The sequence below is a fragment of the Lathyrus oleraceus genome, chromosome 5, assembly GCF_024323335.1.
Source record: "Lathyrus oleraceus cultivar Zhongwan6 chromosome 5, CAAS_Psat_ZW6_1.0, whole genome shotgun sequence".
NCBI lineage: Eukaryota > Viridiplantae > Streptophyta > Magnoliopsida > Fabales > Fabaceae > Lathyrus > Lathyrus oleraceus.
The window spans coordinates 316,990,541-317,006,213 of NC_066583.1; the positions used below are offsets into that span (position 1 = coordinate 316,990,541).

Consider the following 15,673-nt stretch of genomic DNA (forward strand, 5'->3'; position numbering starts at 1 on the left):
GTCTTAAAACTCATGCGCACGTGTACACATGCTTTTTTCTCTCATCAAACAAAACACTAGTATCATCATGTTATTGTCTTTTTCCTCTTTTGTTAATCACAATTGCACTTGTTTTGTTTTGAGTCTATGCATTACTAATTGACAATTAAATTTAATTAATACATTAGTTATATAGTAATTGTAATTTATATAGAGAAGGAGAAGATGCCATTTTAGTCTTTGGACCAACCAAAATAGTAATTTTTCTACTTGTATTGTATATTTTCATAAAGGGATCAAAGCGTAATTATAGGACCTAACTTTATGGTACAAATGAATGGTGTTTCTAAATGTAATTTATTAATTTTGAACGCTATGTATTTCAATGTGCAGCAAATAGAGTTTAATTTTTGTGTATGTTGTACATAATACACGTAGTGAGTATTTATTTTAGTATCCGTTTCTTTATTGATCATAAAAGAAAATTGCTGCAATAATAATGTTACAAAGTTGGTGTTTAAGTAACTCAAGAGCACTTTGGTGAGATGGTAGGGGATTTCCCTCTTATTTAGAAGTTTTGGGTTTGAATTTAAATTTCTTGAAGGAAAATTTTACCGTCTAATATGGTTGTCTATTATTCGAATGTTAGTCTCTACAATTGCGCGTAAAGATATTCGATTTATAAAAAAAATTGGAGTTTAAGTAAAAGTTAATTAGAAGGAGAAATTGTTGTTTTTCGCCTATCAATGATTATTAGTAGGGGTAGCAAAATGGGTTCGGTCTGTCAGACATGCCCAGTTTTCCCGCACTTTTTCGTGGGGAGGGTTAAGATTTTAGACCCGCACCTTTTGATGTGTCCGCCACATTCCGTCCCCTTTTTTTGCGAATTTTTGCGGGCACGAGCTTTTACATACAATTTTATAATTTTTAGGCCAAAATATTCACTGCCCTCGGACCCGCCCTACTGCGCCTTCACTTTTATGCGGGACGGAACAAGTTTTTTTGGCCCGCATTCTCAAATATGTCTGGCATATCCCACCCTGTTTATTGCGGACTTTTATGGGACAAACATACCTGTTTGCCACCCTAATTATTAGAATTACTCTTTTTTTCTTAATAAAAAATACTTTATTGATAAAACCAAAAACACTACAATCAAAGCGATCCCAAAGGATCCATCTAGCAAAAGAAACAAAGCAAACAAAATCCTAAGGCATCATAAATTTTCCTATATGGTGTCTACGCTTAGGATTTTGCCAACTCCTATTCATAATGTTATCAATAATATGAGGTCTTATAGTTGCACTATCGATTGTGCTACCAAAGTAACAGAGATTTCTAAAATTCCAAACTTCGTAGATAATCTCTGCCACAACACATTTCAAAATTGCAATTTTCCCACCTTTCCTATTGCAATTTTCAATTAATCACTTGAGCTCTTCATTCCAACCTTTAGTTTGTGAGTTATCTGCAGCCAAACCAAAATTACTCCCAAATAGATTTCATAACATCACAAGAAAATAGTAAATGTTGCAATTAGTTCCTACATAAACAACAAATGTCATTATCAATAAAACCAAACCTATGCATTCTTTCCTTCATGGCTAATCTATCTTTAAAAGACATCCAAAAGACAAAGAGAGTCATAGGTCTTGCTGCATTCCCATACATAAGCTTCTTCCAACTCACTTCTTCATGTTGCACTTTAAGAGCATTATACATTTTCCTAACTTGAAACTTGATTTGTTGAAGCATTTCATCCCAAATTTGCATTTGTTGTATCTCTTGCCTTTGTTTCAGTACTACTTTGAGGATCCAAGAGCAAGAATTTCTAATTGGGACAATCATAATATCCACATTTTTTATGTAGAAGCAATGAATCCATTTGATCCATAAACTTTTTGTTTCACCACTGAGGTTTCAGACCAGTTTGATTATGTTATCCTAGTTCCAATTCTCAAGAGAAACAATATTAAGTCCTCTCTACTTCTTGGGAGAACACATTTTTTGTCACGTGACTGGAGACTTTTTGGTTATAATCTCACTTTCAGACCACAAGAAGGTTCTGCAGATCGCTTCAACTTTCTTGATAACCTGTTTTGAGAGAGGAATTTAGTGCATCCAATAATTGTGCATGGCAAAGATAACACTTTTGATCAGTTGTACTCTCCCTGCAAAACTTAGGAGTTTGGCGCTCGAGTGTTTAATTCTAGTTAAAATTTTATCCGTAAGGATCAAACAATGGTTCTCATATAGTTTTTTTACTAGTTAAAGGTACTCCAAGACATCTGAAAGTGAGAGGCCCTTCAGTAAAGAATGTCAGATTATTGATCTCTTTTTTAGTTTTCTCATCCACATTTTCATAATATGTCTGGCATTTTGCAGGGTTCGCAGTCAAACTTGTAGACTTAGAGAACTCATTAAAATCCGAAATCAAAAGCTTAACAAACTTGATTTCCCTTTAGCAAACAACAATAAATCATCTGCAAAGCTCAAATTGATAATACTCAACTTCTCACATTTTGAGTGAAAATTGAAATTAGGGTTTCTCTTCAATTTTTGTAGATTTCTATGGAGATATTCCATAACTATAATAAAAATCAAGGGGGATAGAGGATCCCCTTGCCTAAAATCCCTTTTGGACTTCAAGATACTAGTATGCTCTCCATTAATCTTGTACTTGTAGGACAGAATTGTAACAATGAGCATTATCCACTTAATGAATATATGAGGGATAATTCTAGTGCACTCCATTCCATTGTTTCATAATTCTTTTGTAGGTCCATTTAAAGCATACATCTAGGAGGTTCATTTGAAACATACATCTAGGAGCTTCTCCCTTAAAACTATAACCCTTTATGAGATCATAAACTAACAAGATATGATCCTAAATATGTTGATCTGGAACAAACTCAACTTGACTTTGATGAATAATACTCTTGAGGATTTTTTCCAATCTTGTGGTCATAATTTTAGATATGACAAATTCCTCTTTTTTCATTAGCAAGCCAAATCAATATATAAATTATATTTTAAAATATAAAAATATTATTTTTATTTTTAAATTTTAATTCAATTGAAAGTCATCATTCGAATCCAAAATATTAAAATGTAATTTTAATATTTAAATTTCATGTATTTATATTTAGTTGTCAACTCAACATGGGATATTTGAAGCTTTTTGTGTTTGATATTTTAATTCATGTTGGGTCACCTAAATATATTTTGTTATCTATTTTTACCTTATTAGAGTTAATGCCTTTTTTATTTCATTTTTTTTAGAAAAATTGTTTTTAATAAAGAAAAAAACACATCTCTATTAATTATAAAATAATTTAAATGTATTTCTGTAAAAAAAATTAATGTATAATTGTTATTGTATAAAAAATAATAGTTATCTATACAATTATACTACTAACTTAATATTGAATTTTAAGTTTAAATTTATTTTAATTTTTTATAAATTTTAATCCTTACCTTACATAAAAAATAAAACATTGAATATTTTATATGAATAAAAATCTATTTAACTATAATTTTAATATAAATAAAATATCAATAATTATTAATTTTATCACCAAAATAATTTGTAATTATAATTTTATAAAAAGAATTATGTTACTCTTACTAATATAGTCTTAAAGTTTTCACCAAAACTCCAATATACACCTCAGAAGAATTCATGGTCCATGTTTCTGCATGTACAGTTTTGTTTTGTCACTTTAAAAAGGAAACGGGGAAGCAAGGGAAGTATATCATGATCCCCATGTCCAAAAAAAATGACATAGAAAGATAGAGGGTAGTTGAGCAATTATACTACACAATAGAAATAGTAGATATCTTAGGAATGAAATGGATCTATGTATGACTGATTTTTCATTTGCTTCCAACGTTAGGTTTACTAAAGTCTGTCAAGTAGGTCCCTTAGACAGTTCATTTTGACCTTTTTTTTAAGATTTCATTTCCCTTTTCTGTGTTTTCACATTTGAATTTTGTTCAACCAAGGGGGACCCTGCTATTTTTATTTTTATGTTTTATACTATTCTCAATTCTTTCTATACAAACCTGTTATACCTTACAGATTCTCTTTACTTGTTTATATGTTTCCTATATTTGTGTTGTCTCTCATTGGAGATTACAAATTTCTTATTCTTATTCTTTTGTTAGAAATATTCATTCCATTTTTCTATTTTTTTATAGTATATGATGTATGATTAATTAAACGGGGTCAACAACATGACACTTTTCAAATGAAAAGAAATAATAGTGTATCAGTCAATGCCATGATGAACTTTATATTCATGGGTTTGGAGAAAATTAAATGTACAATGCTTTAAGGTTGAGCCGTGTTAAATTTTTGTTGTTGTTTTACTTTTGTTAAAATGTACACTTTTCATATCATAGGTGGTCCATGGTGGTACACCATTTTTCTTAATCATTGGATCTAGTAACTTGTGGATCTTAGTGAATAGTGTAAATAAGTAAGGTTAAATTTTTTTTCCATTCACGTCTCTTTTCCATAGGACATGAAGAAAACAATGGTTATATAAAATACAATAAATCTTACATTAAATAGTATTGATCATTAACTTGAAATTGAACAATTTAAATTACACATTCATTACATCAATCTAAAAAATTTCTATAGATTAAATCAATAGGTTATCACTGTAACTGATTCGGACCAGCCAAAAGCCCAAAATGGTATGTTCAATTACAAAGGCTCAAGTTAGAGTTTCACTAAATAGGATGGAGGATCAGATGAAATTTCGTCAAAAAAATTGAACACTTAATCCTAGTCACTTAAACATCGTCAGTCATTAGATCTGATCAGAGCTCAATTTGCTGACAGCACCCCGACCTTTCTTGCAGTGGGGTATGGACATCCCTAACCCTCGAGCAATTGAAGTTCTTAATTATCGCGTGGATTACGTTATCAAGTGGGTAGAAGCGAAAGCCTTAGTAAATATCAATGTAACCAACATACAAAAGTTCTTCAAATAGAGTATTCTGGCGAGATATGGGATCCCACAATTCGTAGTTATGTTTGTATGTTGTAATCGGGTTTTTTATTTCCTATACTCGAATTAAACTAAACTGCAACCAGCAACTAGCATAAAAAATTTTGGTTTAAATCTGGGTATAGGAGTTCTTAGTATGTTGCAATTTTGTATGATATTCAACGTAAAAAAAATATTGTTTTGTGAAACTGTTGTTGAGTTGCAGTTACAAGCCTTGTTGTGCAATTTGCGCTAGAGAAAATTGATGGAAGAATTGTTTTTGACTTGTGAAAAATTCAAGTTAAAGATGTGTCGATACAATTAGGATTTTGAACTATTATTATCGATGAAGACAATGTGAAAATTCTTGGAGTGATGTAGTTTCAAGTGACTATATTCTTTACGATGAAGTATGATAGTTCTTTTGGATTATGATTGTTGGTGAAGACACTATAAAACCTTGATAATGTCAGCAGTATGGCTTGAGATCTTCAAAACCTTCAGTCAGAACCTTGATAACCTCAATGTCTGGCTTGAGATCTTCAGAATCTTTGGCTAAGTAACAAAAACTTTAGAAGCTTGACGATCAGAGTCACATCCAGAAGTTGAAACGGAGAGAACATTGCAGCAACAACATAGCGTCTCTTCAGAAACTTATCAGGAGTGAATCAACGCAGAAGTAGAAAGAGCATTGCAGCAGTAACCTAGCGTCCTTCAAACTTCTCATGATTAGCGCATAAGTGGAATTCGGAACACAATATTCAAAAGCTGATGACTATGCACGTCATATACTCATAATCATAATTGGTTGTTAAAGCCTCAAAATAATAAACCATTAGGGTACCAAAATTGTTCTCACACAAATACTACTTGTTATCATCAAACTCAAAGGTATAGATGCAGAATCAAATATTTTTCTAACAGAGTAAAGGAGAGGAAGACGAGTGTGTTAGTGGTGTTCTGGGCTCTACCATCGCCTGAGGCGATTTCTGGTGCAGCGGAGCGACTTCTGGTGAGCCAAAGGTAAAGAAAGGAGAACAAGAGTAAGTATGGGTGAATGTCATGGAATGAGAGACTTTTTCCCCTTCTGAGTCTAACTCTTGGGCCATAGAGCTAAGGCCCATAGCCTTTCAATCACGTACACACCCTTCCTTCAACTTACACCCCCTAAATTCTGAACAAATAACAATAATATAACATGGGCCTCATGACTCTTGGACCAACACCTTTTATAACTTATACACTTCCCCTTTTTTGTCACACCCATAGTAGATGTGATTTATTTCCTTATATATGTTAATAATTTCTTTAGTATTTTTGATACATTCAAATTTTTAATAGCCATTAGGTAGGTTTAGTTAACTAGGTTTAAAAGTGTTAGACTATGATTAATTTCTAGATTATTATTAAAATTCCTAATTAAAATTAGATTAGAGTTAGTTACAAAATTTGGGTTACATATCACTAACTTTGTCCTTTTCTTTTCTTTGACTTCTCTTCATAATTTCATGGTTCTTGATATATATAGCTTAACCCAATATCTTGCACAATCCCCATTTGTCTTTATTCAATTAATTGGTAGAACTTCTTTAGATCAATGAATTAAATTAATTACTTTAGGTCTATTTAATCACTCCTTTGATCAACAATTGTATGCTCCTTTAGAATCTTATTCAATTAGGTGATAAAAACTCCCTTGATCATTTAATTTAAATTAGAAGCATTATGGCTTGTACCATACATGTTCCCTTAGGTCAATACCAATTCTATTCATCTTTAAAATCCTAGAAATAGGTAGCTATCAATGTATAACCACATTAAACTTTATTCCCATTATTTGGTACCATACCCCATTCTCATAGTCATGTCCTTAACTTAACCAACGAAAAACTAAATTTCTTTTTTGCAAATAAATTTAAAACACTTAAAAAATACTATGAAAATTGTACGCCATCACTACGCCAAATAAGGGAAAAGAGGGCGCTTATTTTGGCCTATAACAGCGCTTTTAAGCGCCCTCTAATCTGGCGCTGGCATAGGTAAAGACAGCGCTTTGTTCTCCTGGAGAAAGCGCTGTCTAAAGTGGCCACATTATAGTGCGCTTTAAGAAAAAAGCGCCCTCTGGAGTGGTCCATAAAGGGACACCTTAGAGGGCGCTTTCTGGAAAAAGCGCCCTCTAAAGTTGTCAGTGTAAAGTGTTTAGAGGGCGCTTTCTGGAAGAAGCGCCCTCTAAAGTTGTCATTGTAAAGTGTTTAGAGGGCGCTTTCAGGAAAAAGCGCCCTCTAAAGTTGTCAATGTAAAGTGTTTAGAGGGCGCTTTCAGGAAAAAGCGCCCTCTAAAGTTGTCAATGTAAAGTGTTTAGAGGGCGCTTTCTGGACAAAGCGTCCTCTAAAGTGTTAGTTATTTTAAAAAAATTTGTTTGAAAAACAGTGGATATATATTTAATTGGTAATCTGTTCGCATGCTGCAAAAGTGTAAAATTCATATTGATTTCATCCTTTAATCCAATGTTATACACCATTAATCCATTGACATATACAACATGAATCCATTTATATACAACATTAATCCTCCATATATACAACATTAATATATGATTCTTTGATCAACAATATACAACAACATATTCTCAAAGTACTACAATTAAGAGAATAAAACATAGCAACCAACACCCAGTGACCACTGTATCCAAAAGCTGTCTAGTAGTTCTAACCAATACTAAACAAAAACGCCCATCCACCCATGGTGGCAAACATGTTCTGTATATCCAAAAGCTGTCTAGTAGTTCTATCGCACATCCATACAAAATAAGGCTCAACCAAAACAACAAATGGCAGCATAAGTAGTCCCCTGCAAAAAGAACACGTCCAAATGCAAATAACACAGAACTGTCAAAAGGCGATTGAGCAACAAATAGTAAACAATGGCATAAAGTTAAATGACATAGCTAATATTACCTGAATTCCTGCATGGCTGTTAAGGTAAAAATCAAATTCCCTAGGGTGACAAACGCTGGTGTCTACCACGGTTCCTTTGACAATTTAGAACAACAAAATCAGCAAAACGTGATAAATTCAAATGATAATATATACCAGCTGCGTTGAGAAATATATTGAAAAAACCTGGCATAATATTTCCACTTCTATCGGTCTCTTTGGGGTTGACAGGAAAGAGACGGGTGTGATGTCTCTTTTGGACCACTACAAAAGTAACTTTAGGTAGATACCCATCCTCTATTGAGACACAAGCCTGATGAAAAAAAATTAAAAATAAACGCAGAGAATTTAGTGGTGTATTTTATGAACGACAAAGTAACAAGAAATCAACTTTGAGAAGTCCTAAATTCTGCCTACAATACAGGGCTGCAAAGTTGATGCAACAAAAAACATATAACAATATATGGTAAGTACCTGTATCTCCGACCATATTTTTTCTTTGCCAACCTTCAAGTCCGGACTTCTCCAATTATCACATGTAATCGGAATATGTTGTCGAACAAGGAACCAATGTAACTTGCCAACATTGAACCCTTATCTTTTGAAGATAGAATTGATATATGTTTAGATGGACATGTTCCATTGTCGTAGAGGGATACTTTCAAATATCCAGCATCATCATCTACGCGAATGAGGCTTGACGACAATAAAGCATCTCCATCTAAACAAATATCCAGCATCATCATTTTACCTGTAAAAAAGAAAACAATTAAAATCAGATGACAAATGTAAAAACAATTAAAATCATAAAAGTCATTTTACCTATAATAAAGAAAACAATTAAAATCATTTGACCTGTACCTTTTTCACTAAGTTCTCTTTCTTTTCTTGGTTGGAATATGTTCTACATGTCTCTTAACAACACGGACGGTTGGATTGATCCAAATACCCTCATTATGATCATTTCTAATATATGAATCATTTGATATAATATTCTCATCTTGATCATTTCTGGTAAACGATTCAATCTCAACATCAATATCACCTTGATCTCCAGTGTTTTCATCAATTACTTTGTTGGAAAAAAGAACTATAGACCATTTCGTACTTTTCGGATCATTGACATAGAACACTTGTCTAGCTTGAGAGGCTAGAATAAAAGACTCATCTTTGTATCCCACCCTATTAAGATCCACTTGCAAAAATCCTGACTTATCCATTCGAATGCCGTTATTATTTTCAACCCACTTGCAACCAAATATAGGAATCTGAAACTTCTCATAATCAAACACCCAAATACGCTCGATAACACCAAAATACGACAGATTTGCAAATTTGGGGTTTAAGTCCTTCACACTTGATATGTGCATTGCTTCAGCTACCACGGTGACACCACTATTCTGCATAGTACTTTTATCATCTTGTTCTTTGGTATAAAATGTGTATCCATTAATCGCGTATGCGCTATAAGAAAAAACATGGAAACTTGGACCATATGCTAAGCATCTCAACCTTTCTGTTATTGAAGCGGGATCTGAATAATACTTTGAATAAATATGATCCTTAAACCAAGGTATAAAACATCGATTGTGCTCTCGTACTATCCAATTTTCATTTCTATTGGGATTTAAACCTCGGAGAACATCCTTGTGAATTTCAACATACGGCTCAACCTCATTCTCATTGTGCAGAACATACAAATGCACTTGATCCCGTTCGACCCTTGATACTGCCACGATTTTATTTCCAATTAGATTTTTTCCTTCTTTCTTTTCGACAAGCTGAGACTTGGGGAGTCCGATTGACTGAACATTAGACAAATATTCAGTACAAAACTCAATCGCTTCTTCAACAATGTATCTTTCAACCATACAACCTTCTGGTCGACTTCGGTTCTTCACGTACCCTTTTAATATTTTCATATAACGTTCAACAGGGTACATCCATCTCATATAAGCTGGTCCACACAATTGTGTCTCTTTCACAAGATGAACAACTAGATGTACCATTATGTCAAAAAATGATGGAGGAAAAAACATTTCAAGCTCACACAAAGTAATAACGATTTCTTTTTGCAACATTGGTAAGATCGCAGGATTGATCACCTTACTGCAAATTGACTTGAAGAAAGAACACAACTTAGTTATAGAGCTTCTTACTTTTTCTGGAAGAATAGAACGTATACCTATTGGGAGAAAATGTTCCATTATAACATGGCAATCATGGGTCTTTAAACTCTTTAACTTGAGGTCTTTCATAGACACAAGTCTTCTAATATCTGAAGAGTACCCTTCTGGAACTTTAACTTCACTTAGAAACTTACACAATGTTTTTTTCTCCTTTCTAGATAGAGTATAAGCAGCAGGCGGTAGATATGTTCGTTTTCCTTTCTTCAAGGGTCCTAATTCAGTTCTTATTCCCATCGCTATCAAGTCCTTTCTTGCCTTAAGGCCATCCTTAGACTTTCCTTGTATATTGAGTAACGTGCCAATAACACTTTCAAATACATTTTTTTCAATATGCATAACATCAAGAAAATGTCTCACATACAAGGACTTCCAATACGGCAATTAAAAAAAAACTGACCTCTTCTTCCACCCACTTTTGACAAGTGTGTGGGCAAAAGGCTTGCCAAACTGAGTATCCAAATCTTTCACCTTTTCAAAAATTTGATCACCCGTCAATATAGGTGGAGCTCTGCCTTGTTCTGTCTCTCCATTGAACGCCTTTCTCCATCCACGGTAGTGATGATTTGAATTTAAGAATCTCCGATGACCGAGAAAGACATTCTTCTGACCAAACTCCAAGCGCTTCCAATCTGTTTTATCTTCACAAACAGGACACGCACATTGACCTTTTATGCTATACCCTGATAGATTTCCGTATGCTGGAAAATCATTAATTGTGCCAAACAACATCGCCCTCAAGTTGAAACTTTCTTTCCTATATCCATCATAAACCTCCACACCGGTCTCCCACAAAATCTTTAAATCTTCGATTAAGGGCTTCAAGTACACGTCTATGTCATTCCCTGGTTGTTTAGGTCCAGAAATCAACATAGACAACATCATGTACTTACGCTTCATACATAGCCATGGAGGTAGGTTATAAATCATAATAATCACAGGCCATGTACTGTGTGAGATACTCTGGATACCGTGTGGGTTCATTCCATCAGTAGATAATGCCAAGCGAAGGTTTCTTGATTCTTCTCCAAATTCAAGATAATCATTATCAATTTTCAACCACTGTGGTGAATCTGCCGGATGTCGATACTTTCCATCTATAATTCTTTCATCTGCATGCCAGGTCAAGTGTCTTGAATCGGTTTCACTACGAAACATGCGTCTAAATCTCGGAATAACAGGAAAATACCACAAGACCTTTGCTGGAGACAACTTGTTCTTATATCGCGAGACACCACATTTAGGACACTCATTTAACGATGCATACTCATTTCGAAACAAAACGCAATCGTTTGGACATGCATGTATCTTATCATAGCTCATGCCAATAGAGCACAACATCTTTTATGTCTCATATGTTCGATTGGGAAGAACATTATCCTCAGGAAGCATATCTTTCAAAAGGGCTAATAACTCTGTGAAACTTTTATCCGACCACCCATTGCCCGCCTTTAAGTTGTACAACTTTAATACCGCAGACAATCTTGTGAATTTAGTGCAACCATCATACAAAGGTTTCTCTGCATCACTTACCAACCTCTCAAACATTTCGGGACAATCCTTAAGATCTCCTTCAAGTGCTTCTGCAATCTCTTCAACTCGATCACAATCGTATGTATCTGCGCCACTGTAGTTTGAGGCATAGGTCGTACTATCCCCCGGTTCAACATTCTCGTTACTTTTCTCACCATGCAAATTCCAACATGTATAACTTCGATCAATTCCATGCCTCATTAGATGCGATGTCAACTGAACTGCGTCAACCCGTTTCCCATAACAACAACCCAAGCAAGGACATATCATTCTACTGGGGTCTTCGGCGTGCGCAACGGCAAACTTAACGAATTCTGATACCCCATTCTCGTACTCTCTCGACAATCGATTGGAAGACATCCATGTATTATCCATTACTAATTAGAATAAATAAAAAACAATTTCAGAAGAGTTCAAACACATTCGGACCTAGGTTTCTAATGATACTGGTGTTGACACAAAATCAGATGTTCATAGGTCGTATAACCCATTGCATCCGCAATCATGGTCACTAAAAACCAACCGTCAATTTCCTAGTGCATCCGCTATCATGGTCGAAACAAACGTAGAAGGAGGAAACGCGCAGTAATAAGGTAAAATAGAAATTGGGCAAAGCTAAAACAAAGCAATAACATAAAACAGTAATTGGGAAAAGCGTGTACCTTTGATTGGTAGAAGGAGGAAACGCGCATGTAGATCTAACAGAGGTGGAAGGAAAACGCCTCAGAACCCTAACATGAAAAAGAACGCTAATAACAGATAGTGAAATAACAAAACGCGCAGTATGTTATAATTTTAATGTTTACTAAAGGGGACATTAGAGGGCGCTTGTGGAAAAAAAGCGCCCTCTAAAGGGGGCCTAAGAGGGCGCTTATGAAAGCGCTCTCTAAGGCTTTCCAGAAGCGCTTTATAAACTGGAAATGTACATGGACTTAGAGAGCGCTTTTTCAAAAGCGCCCTCTAAGGGTAACCTTAGAGGGCGCTTTCACAAAAGCGCCCTCTATTGTTGTCCCTCCATTTTTTTTTGGCTTCACTTTAGAGGGCGCTTTGTTACAAAAGCGCCCTCTAAAGGGGGCCTAAGAGGGCGCTTCTAAAAGCGCTCTCTAAGGCTTTCCAAAAGCGCTTTATAAACTGGAAATGCACATGGACTTATAGAGCGCTTTTTTAAAAGCGCCCTCTAAGGGTAACCTTAGAGGGCGCTTTCTAAAAAGCGCCCTGTATTGTTGTCCCTCTATCTCCTCCTTATTTTTTCGCTTCACCTTAGAGGGCGCTTTATTACAAAAGCGCCCTCTAAAGTGCGCTGTCTATTCCAGTTGTTCGCTCCTTATTTTTTCTCTTCACTTTAGAGTGCGCTTTTGTAATAAAGCGCCCTCTAAGGGGCGCTGTCTATTCCAGTTTTTGGCGTAGTGCATGGGCCTTAAGAAATGGAGAAGAATGAAAGGGAACATTCCTATCCTTATTCTCAATACCTTTGGATATGGGACGTATGACTCAGTTGTTCAAAGTATTCACCTTCATTCATAGACTTTAGTGCAATTTAAATCAAGGCAATTTTTGACATTCGTCTTCGGACTAAAATTAATTATAACCAACATCAAAGACATTGTATGATCTTTCTTTCAATCTCTTAGTTTAAATACCACTTCCTTGGTTTAAACACCACTCACTTGGTTATGACACCACTTTTATTTCTTGTCCTTGGTTATGACAGAACTTGTATTTCCTGTTCTTGGAGAGCACATAATTTCAAAATATTGATGAGCACATTAATTAAAAACTTATTTCCCCCTTAATTAAAACTAATCACAAGTAACCTTTAGATAATAACACCCATCTATGTAAAAAACAATCAAAATGGTTCCCGTTGAGTACAACGAATGTGAGGGGTGCTCGTACATTCCCCTTGCATAACCGACTTCCTTACCCTTTTCTCTTCCCTTTGGATTTTATTGATATTTTACCTTTCTCTTAGAGTAAATAAAATTTAATGGCGAATCTTTTGTATTTTGAGCGTGGGATATGCTTAAATATTTTTTGCGGTGCGACACAAACTGGTCTGGTGGTGGACATCTTCATGTGTCGACTGACTGTGAACGGGTGTACAAGTTTCTTCACTAACTCCTAATAGTTGGATATGGAAGGTATGAGTAGGCCGGTATATCATCACAAGGTTGCGTCTCTAAAAGTGCCAGACAATAATTTGTATTTTAGGAAGTCAAATGCTAAGATGATGGTCATCTGTATGTTGATGGAAGTGAATTTCTCATAAGGATCACTACGCCCATTAAACTTTTAAAATTAGGGATGCTTGAACCCTTCGGAGACAGGGGCTTCCCATATTTCGTCTAAATGTGGCTGAATGTCCAACACTTCCATCTCTTATGGGGGTTAGCCTCCTATTAGCTCTGTTGGATGTTAAGAACGTTATCCTCTAGGCTTTGATTCTTGCGGTGTAGTTCGTCCATGGTGGGACGCATCTTTACCAGTGCATTGGCATGAATTCTACCTCCGTTGTTATCTGACATGGGTGATTGTGCGCTCCTATAAATCATGGTTAGAAATAATTAGGTCTAAGAGTGGAGGTTTCAGTGAGTGTCAAAATGGTGTTTGTAATGAAAGGTGTGACCCATGTTAGTTTTATCATGGCCCCATAGTTGACACCCTTTTATTTGTCAGATAATATAGAATTGTGTGGTACTCTTAAGCTAGTAGGGATGACCAGAGGCCATAGTAACTCTCTGGTGATTAGGGCTTGCCCGTGACGACGAGAGGTCATGGTTATAGGTGTTTATGGTGCTGAGAAATAAAGCTCATGTCGGGTGAAAAGCTCTTTAGCTATATGGTGTATATTGTGTGAAATTATGATATGTCTCTTCAACCCTAAGGTGGAGTTATAAAGGCATATAAGCACATGGTTCAGGGAACTCCTAAAAAGTAGTGATCTCTCCCCCTTGAATTGAGGAAGTTGTTGACTGCCTATTTCCTAGGAAGTCGTGGTTTGACTTTACTCATGCAATTAAGAATTATTGTATTATCCATGTCTTCCTTCAGGGGCAAACCCCCGTGCCACGTAAAGGACACACACTAGATTGGTGCCTCATAGGCGCGTGTGCCCAACGAATGTCATATGTCACCCTAGTTGGAGACCTTTACAAGTATATCATTATAATATATATATATATATATATATATATATATATATATATATATATATATATATATATATATATATATATATATATATATATATATATATATATATATATATATATATATATATATATATATATATATATATATATATATATATATATATATATATATATATATATATATATAATTTTCTCCTCTTTACCTTATTGAAATTATGGACTTTGTACATTACAAACTCAATTTTTTTTATCTAATAAAAATACTTTATGTTTAATTATTAGCTTAATTATTTAACTAATTATCGTCTCATAATAATTGAAAATAATTGTCTCATAATAATTTATACTCCATTTGTCTCATAATAATTTATACTCCATTTGTCTCATAATAATTGTCTGATTTGATCTATGTGTGATTCTTAAGGAAATAATTAGATGAGTTGATTTTAATGATAAAGTTAGTATTGTTTACTAAAACTCCCTTATTAATTATAGATAGTGGAGTAGTTGAATAGAGTGAAAGTTAATAAATAATAATTGAAAAAATAATAAATGTTCTATTGATATTGTAAAGAGACATTTATTTTGAAACAGAGAAAAAGTGCAAAAGAGATATTTTTTATGAGACAGATGGAGTATATACAAGGGAGTGAGTCCTCATCATAACTAGTGAGTGTGCATCATAACCAACTAACTGCACTAGTTACTCATATTACAAGTAACAAACTCTCGGATAAACTAAAATAAAATTTTAACAAACTATAACTAACTTTTCTTCATTTGGTAATATCCTTCCATATTAAGGTCATGAGTTCATAGCAACCAGGCCTATGTTTTTAAATAACCAGGCATTATGTTCTGAACAAGGTGCTTGTTAAACCAAATGC

The 15,673-nt window shown here is 34.4% G+C and overlaps 1 long non-coding RNA gene across 1 annotated transcript; it reads right to left on the reverse strand.

The window, feature by feature from the left end:
• Window positions 1-7,647: 7,647 nt before the first annotated feature.
• Window positions 7,648-8,230, reverse strand: LOC127084284 (uncharacterized). Its single transcript, XR_007788675.1, has 3 exons — window positions 8,102-8,230; window positions 7,937-8,010; window positions 7,648-7,829 (listed from the first exon to the last, which is right to left on the reverse strand). It is a non-coding gene; the product is annotated as an uncharacterized LOC127084284 (long non-coding RNA).
• Between the last annotated feature and the right edge of the window lie 7,443 nt (window positions 8,231-15,673).